Source organism: Lipophrys pholis (assembly GCF_963383615.2).
Source record: "Lipophrys pholis genome assembly, chromosome: 10".
Classification (NCBI taxonomy): Eukaryota; Metazoa; Chordata; class Actinopteri; order Blenniiformes; family Blenniidae; genus Lipophrys; species Lipophrys pholis.
The window spans coordinates 23,261,735-23,269,881 of record NC_137640.1 but is presented as its reverse complement, the minus strand read 5'-3'; positions in this window follow the sequence as shown (position 1 = coordinate 23,269,881).

Below are 8,147 nucleotides of genomic sequence, written 5' to 3'. Positions count from 1 at the left end.
CTCACCACGTGACCGCGTCCGCCTATCACCATTTGCCGATTCTTCAACGTGCCCGCGCATTGCCTAAGTCGAAGCAACATGGATATTTTTTTTAATACCTGCGCTAAAACTATTCATCGTACTAAACCTTGTCACTAATGAAGCCCTCATGTAAGCTAAAAAAAAAAAAAGAAAATCTAAAGCTTCTCACGTGACATTGATAAGTAAACTTTTATTTAGAGTTATTGAATAGAAATAAATCTATAAAATACGCGTTGTAAAGTATTTTCTTTACAATTCAACGCTTGGTATCACGCGTGGTATGGTCGTAGGACAAAACTAATTTATGTCTGTTTCAGCTGTTTAAAGTGAAAGGAAAAAGAGAGAAACACGTGGTTGAACCAGTTGTCCATAGCCATCAACCAGAAGCAGCGCACCACGTGGACATGAGCACCAGCAGCTGGTGGTACAAGAGTGTGTGTGTGTGTGTGTGTGCGGGGGCGGGGGGGGGGGGGGGGGGGGGGGGTATTGCTCGGATTGTAATTGATTGTATTACTTTTTTTTTTTTGTAACATTGTTGAAAAATAAAGTGTTTGGGACTATTTAACTGCATGACTCTCCATTTAAAAAGTTCCTAAATGTATATTATCCATTAACAGACACATGAAAGTTACACATTGTCAAACATATGGAGCCATGGTATAAAGAATTTATTTTCAGTGTTAAAATAAGCAACCTACAGACTATAAACATGCAGATCAAAAGGGTTTTATTAGCAGTGCGAGGGTACTCCGTGGCAAAATAGTATTCACAGTAGAAATATGTATCCCATGGGTACATGTGTCTGTTGTATGTGGTGCTAAATAAATTAAGTTAAATTGAGGTGAGTTCTGTAAATAACTGAAAGCCAATCAACTCTAAAAGATCCTAGCTCAATGTGTGGGTGTCACTCTGATGAATCCTTTGACATTCTTTTCTGACATGCAGCAGAGCACATGGTCTGAGAAGAAAGTACTGTCTTTTGCACCAATACGTTTATTTATACTGCTTTTAACTTTGAATAAAAACATGTTCATATACATAAAGGTGTAAATACACATTATGTTGTCTGTGCATTTTTTTTTTTTATTCATTTAGTTTATTTAGAAATAATTTGTTTTGTTTTTGTTGACAATGTTTTACATTAAGTGTACTTTTATAAGAATGGTTTTGGGGGAATAATTCCATCATTACATGTATTTGCATAGAATTTAGGTTTGAAAAAGGTTTGAGACTTTTCCTTCAATTGATCTTTCGCACGTTTTTGAGTAAAACAATAAAAGTAAGTAAAACATACATCAGACTGTTTTATGAAAAGAAAAACTAATTCTACTGGAAAGGAGAACAATGAGGTGATAATAATTGCTGGATGCAGAGTAGACTCCAGATCAAGGTTAGAGTAGCAACGATAGAGCCTGACATAGTTTTTGTTTATTATGCTTCTATTTTTATCGACATGCTGTCTTAAAGTCTAAAAATGTGGCCACAGATGTCTGGAAAGAAGTGACATCGGGTGTTCATGACCACTCTGTGTTTTCGCCCCATTGAGCAACAGTCTCTTTTTCATTTTTCATGGGCGGCGTCATATCAAGGTTCTTGTTGCAAGTGTTGTTCTTTTCACATAACCAATTGGATTTGATCCCAGCTCACAGTGGGCAAGGGCAGGCGTCGACCTGAACCATCGAAGATCGAACGCGCACACACACGCACACGCACACACACGCACACACACACTCACACACCCACCCACACACACACACACACACACACACACACACAAATTGAGTATTTTGAGTCATCAATTCGCCTGAAGCACACTTTGATTCTTCTTTTAAACATTGAAAAGTACTGCTTGGTGAGCAGCGTCTGTGAGGCAGCAAATGATTTCCTTTCCCCCCAAAATTGTCTCCCATCCATTTCTGATTATAGCTGAAACCCAAAATTCACCATCTTAGCAAATTAAAAGACAATGTAAAAACGATAACACAGAAAATGTGAACAATATGAACATGTTTATTATTTGAGATGTCATGTTGTCAGAGTTAATTAACTAAAAACAACACTTGCTAAAAACCTCAAGATTTCCTGAGTCTTTAAGTGATCCCTCCATCTGGTTCAGTGGGTGAGCATGAGGAAAAACTCCCGACTTGACAGTTGTCCAGAAGACGGCAGTTCATTTAGTTCATGGGGAAAAAAAAATCTGGAAGAAAAAGCAAAAAAAAAAAAAAAAAAAAAAAAGTAACAAGAACCATAACCAGTGCAAAGATTTTGCAGAGTGGAGTGGACTGCAGCTGGAGCCAGCGCTTCCAGAGCCACAAGACACAGACATTTCCATCACACTGGCTTCAACTGTTGCCTTCCTTGTGTCACAGCCACTCCTGAAACAGTCACTGGGAGAGGCGTCTCACCTGGGCTGAAGACGAGAAGAACTGGACTGTTGCTCAGTGGTCCAAAGTCTCATTATAGAACATTTTATCTTTCATTTGGAAATCAAAGTGATAAAGTCCAGAGCCGGAGGTGGTTTGGGAAGCCATCTGCTGGTGTTGGTCCAACATGGTACTCCCTGGCCTTTAACTGTAATTGAGTACTGTGATACTGTGGCGTTGTTTTTACCCTGTTTTTAAGTCACTGTTTACTGTGATTTTTCTTCCCTGTGACCCTGTTTTTTTGGGTTTTTTTCACTGTTTGTGTTTTGTTTTATTGTTTTATTATTACTTTTAAGTGTGAAGCACTTTGGTCAACCTCTGGCTATTGTGTTAAAATGTGCTATACAAATAAAGTTGTATTGGATTGGATGTTTTCAGGTCCACAGTCAGTGGAGCCATCTAGTTTTAGAGCACTTCATTCTTCTCTCTGCCGACCAGATTTATGGAGGCGCGGATTTGATGTGTGTGTGCTCCAGGAAATTCTCCTCCCACGTGTCGCTGATCTGGGAAGAACTCATGTAATCGGATAGTAATAATAATCATTGAATTGCCAATAAGTGTCGTTTATTCAGACCTTGATCATTTAGTCTTCTCAGGCATAATCATACAGCCACGTTCTGCTGCTCATTCCATAGATGTATGTGTTTTACAAGTCTTTCCATTGATATAACATTTATTGAGAAGTAACGTTAGAACACAGTATTCACTGACGTAAGACATTTCTTTTGATTTGTACTTTTCTTTTACCACAACACACTTATAGACAGGGTTTAAAAAAACTAACAAAAAAAACAACTTGTTCCTGGCTAAATGACTTTAGAATTGTTTTAGTTTTTTTTATAAACTATGACAAATGAGGAAAAAAACTATAACAGGAACATGTTCACTTACAGTCATTGGAAAATGAAGTTATTTGTTAAAAGAATGTCTTTATTATCAGTATAACTGCGTAGTACTACTGTTTCATATAAGGAAGGTTTGAACCGGTGTTGCGCTTGAGAGGCTGTCTATGTGGATCGATGGGATCTATTATGTGAAATACTGCAGTATGGTCTGTACCCCAAACATTCTGGTTTATCCACTTTCAGCAATAGATCGTTTTGTAACCTAACTATAAATTTACAGTTCTCTTCTATTTCTTTCTATGCCTCTCCAGGTAAGACGTCATCAAGACGAGATTGGATTAGACTGCAACAGGACAGCACAAGGATTTTAAAAGGAACGAATTTAACCATCTTTCTAGACACCGTTAAACATGGCCACGTACAAATATCACCATACAATCAGAAATACCTTTACATTCATGCAGTAGAAATCAAAATGATACATACAACTTTATACAACAGTTAGCCAGCTTTTACCCAGGACAATGAGTAACTAACCCTCCACACCACACAGAGGCGATATTGCATTTCACATTAACTTCACTCACCAGAGGAGTGAAGTGAGGCTTCACCCACTGTCAATACAGAGAGCTACGTACACTTACGTAGTACACTACTATCTATCTATCTATCTATCTATCTATCTATCTATCTATCTATCTATCTATCTATCTATCTATCTATCTATCTATCTATCTATCTATCTATCTATCTATCTATCTATCTATCTATCTATCTATCTATCTATCTATCTATCTATCTATCTATCTATCTATCTATATCTCTAGTTCACTGTGGACCTATGATCGATCTAAGTTTTCATTTCCAAAATGTTGACAGATGCTTGGTTAACTGCACAACATCCATGCTTTTTATCGAAGAAAAAATTATTATATTCTTTGCTGTGAAAATGCTGATTTTGATGCAACTTCCCCCTATGGACACCCTAAACAACGATTTCTGCGTCCGGTTGGCCTTGGAGCTTTTGTATGCAGTCAGCATGTTCTCCTTGTGTGTAAAGGTTTCCTCCCATTCTGCAAACATGCAGATTGGCTCTAATAACATTTGGATTCAATAATTGATGACTTTCAAGTGCCTGGAGATGTGAATGGGAGTGTGTGCTTCTCTTCAAGAGTACTGTTGGGACATGTGGCGTGAGCACAGATGAAAAATATAAAACTGAACAATCTCACAAGCATGACATCTTCCTGATGCTCAGAGTTATCAAACACCACTGAAAACATAACTGTGGCGTGTCACTGAGTTCAGAAGACTCTGAAGTCTGTACATATTGTCATTCGTCCAGGTAGGAGGCATCTCGGAGCAGTGAACTGCGGTCAGGGGATCATCATGATGAAAAAGAAAAAAGCACATAGAATAAGTATAAATATTTTCCACTGATTTGTGTTTAAGATTCAGTATGACTACACATTTTTTTTACATTTTATTGAGTACAAATCGCCGATTTTGAGTATTTTGCGATCAAATACAGGGCAGAGGTCCCGGGTGAGGCAGTAGAGAGCTGTGCCTCATATCTGACGGGCGATCCAATACAAACTGGGTCACATGACCCTGCCCGTTTCTGTTCCTCAGCATATTGCCAATACGAACTTCACAGAAATATTTGTTATACAGCATGTCTCTCTACAGAATTCAATTTTGTATTTGAGTTTGGTATTACTAAGAATTATACAGATATACATATTTCTCTCAAAAAAATCTTAAAAAAAAAGACTCATACAGGGCGATTCAATTATGTGTTATTATCCATTTATTTTACTTTGTGGGCATTGCAAAAATTTCTGTGAAGAGTTTGCATATTCTCTTTGTGTGTGAGGGTCACTTTATTTTGTCCGCCAAGGACAAAATAAAATCATCGGCGTATATTTATCTGTTTGTATGACTGTTTGCAAGATTAGATCAAAACGACATTAAAAGTGTGAAGAATCTAATGCAGACACTATCAATGTTACCTTTTAACTGCATGCAAATATTTTGTCAATAGAAAGGTATCTAGAGCAGGCACCATAGCTTTTAAATTTTCAGCTCTCCAATGTTTTTGAGCTGTACAGGCCTCAGATAAAATTCAAAGCACAACCAAATCATTTCTGTTCCAAAAAATACAAACAACAACAACATCCTTCCATACTTCAATCTCCTACACGATGTTGTCCAACGTTACAGGGCGCTGGACCTGAGCCCAGCTGAATGCGAAGGTGAACGAGTATTACTGGATGGGTCACTTGTTGTCCATGAGATGGTCATACACCTAGAATCAGTTGCAGCCATTGGCTGATGGTATTTAAAGAGCTTAGTATCAGCTGATGTCACTGGCATCCAACATTTGACTGACCAGGATAGGACTCTCGCTGGTGTTTTGTGAAATGAAGTCACTGGTTGCAGAATGGGATGTCATGGCAGCTTTTGACCGCCACACCCATCGACAGTGTCACTGACTCAGAGAATGGACGTCGAACATGTCATGGGAAAATGAACGCCATTCTCTGAGAAGGCAAAGGGCAGATGGAGAGGGGAAAGAATTCACAAATCGTTTCCCGTCTACGTTTTCCACATCCCACCATGGATGGCAAAAAATAAATAAAAAATGGAGACTGGACAATATATAAAGCAGCTCAAAAAAGGCCTTATTTTGCATACCTCGCATGCTATTCTCCAGTGAAGTACAGAAAAAGTCAACTAGAAAATTCTACGTATGGGATATAAATGGTTCAGTGCATGGCATTTGACCTTCACATCTCATCATCACACCAGCAGCAGCCTTAAATACAATGGTAAATATTAATTTATATAGTGTCAAAATCCCAACACATAAGAAGAGTTTATTTTTTAATTGTATTTAACTGTCACTTGTCTTTTGCAGAGAGAGAAGAGGAACAAAAGATGAAGAGTAGTGCCCATCTAAGCTATCCCGTCCTGGCTGTGAGCTGGCCTGCTGACCACGCTGGTGACCACATTGAGGACATGGCCAGTCTTTTGTGGATGTGTATGGTGTCTTCCAAGCTCAGACTTCATTCATTTATTCAAACCACCAAACAAGAGCCAACAGCAAAAGAAAAAATATGTAAATGTTCGGGATTAACAGAGAAGATCTCACAAGTCGTTTGTGGGCAGAAGTCACTCAGCTTTGCTGCTCATGACTCACATTTATCTTCTCTACAAATATGGCACCATGAAAATAATTAGAAAAACTTTGGAAGAAATGTAAACATGCTTTGTCATGGTATTAATAACAAACTTACTTGTATATGATAGAATATGATTAAATAAAGTATCTGGGTTGGAAGACCTTTATTTGTTGAGTGTACATGCTCTCCTTCAGTGTCGGTCGGATTTTTTTCAAGTTGGAGAAAGAGAAAGAGATTGAGCGATTCCTTTCAAACAACCCACTGCTGCCACCTCTCCCTCAGAGATTGTGATCTTTAACTATGACTTGCAGATAAGTGGGACTTTTGTGGATTTTGCGAGTAAACACAAGATATCACCACCAAACTTGTCTGTAATGGGTCAACAAGATAAAAATAACCAGTTGCTTGAAGTAACTAATAGTAAAACTGTGTAGCCACCTCCAGCAACACATTTTATAATCAGAGAGAATAAATTAAAATAATATACAAAGCATGTCATCTCCCTGAAACATAAGATTTTACTCCAATGGCCAGCTTTCCCCAGGGGAAGGCCCTGAGTAATTAACTCTCAACACCACACAGAGGCAGCATTGCATTCTACATCCACTCACTGAAGCAGGGACTCTGTGAAACAAGACTACCTATACTTTGTTTGGTTACATACATCCATTTATTGTTCTATTTGTTTATTTATTTATGTGATTGATTGATTCCCCTGATTTAGAGTTCATCCTGTGCTTTCTGAAGCAGAGAAATCGTACGTTGTGAAAATTCGGGTGTGAGGAGATTTCGGACGGTTCATAATTCCTGGGCAGGCACCCAAAAATTATGTTTTTTCAAAAGTATGTTGAATCATGGAGACATCTAGAACCGACAAGACAAGGGCCATCCAGGACATCACTGGGTTTATACCATGTAGAAACAGGGAGTGACATTTCCACTTGATTTTACAGGTTTTGATTCATTTTTAAACGCAAATGCATACATGCACAAATGTAACAAAATATAAAACAAATATAGTCAGCGGTCACAAAAGTGTTCATAGAAATATCATAGTAGAAAGACGATCGACCAACACACATATTCACACCTACGTGCGCAATTATGAGTCAGCAAATTAACCTGCGAACAGAAATCCTACGCATGCATAAAGAGTTTGCTTGTAAACTAATGCTGCGCCGAGTTTCTGTGTCTTCATTTTGTAATAACAGAACATTATGAGAGAGGACCAAAATCATATACATTTCCTCCATGGTCTGCTTTGTGGTGGTGTGGAGTGCAGTTCCCACCAGGCTGTTTATCTTTGTCTGTTGACCTTAGATGGGAACTTTGTGAATGGGAGCGCTGCCATTAGATTCACGAAACTCACAGCATGGAGTCCTGAAACTAACAGGGTTGTGTTGATTCAGCTCTCACTGTTGTTAAACATGTGTTTTCCCTCTGTTGTTGCGTTTCATCTTGTGAAAAGCTTTTTATCTGTGTGAGCCAGGTGTTGCCATGATTCCCCACAATATTTCCTCTTCTTTCTCAGGTTTTTGTGACCACTCCTCTAGCAATTTGAACACAAGTTGGTTTTATATATAAATCCGTGGTTTCCTTTACTGTAATTTCACCACTCAGTCTATAACAATTATGCGAACAGGCTAAGAAAATAATGTATTACAAAGGTTGTA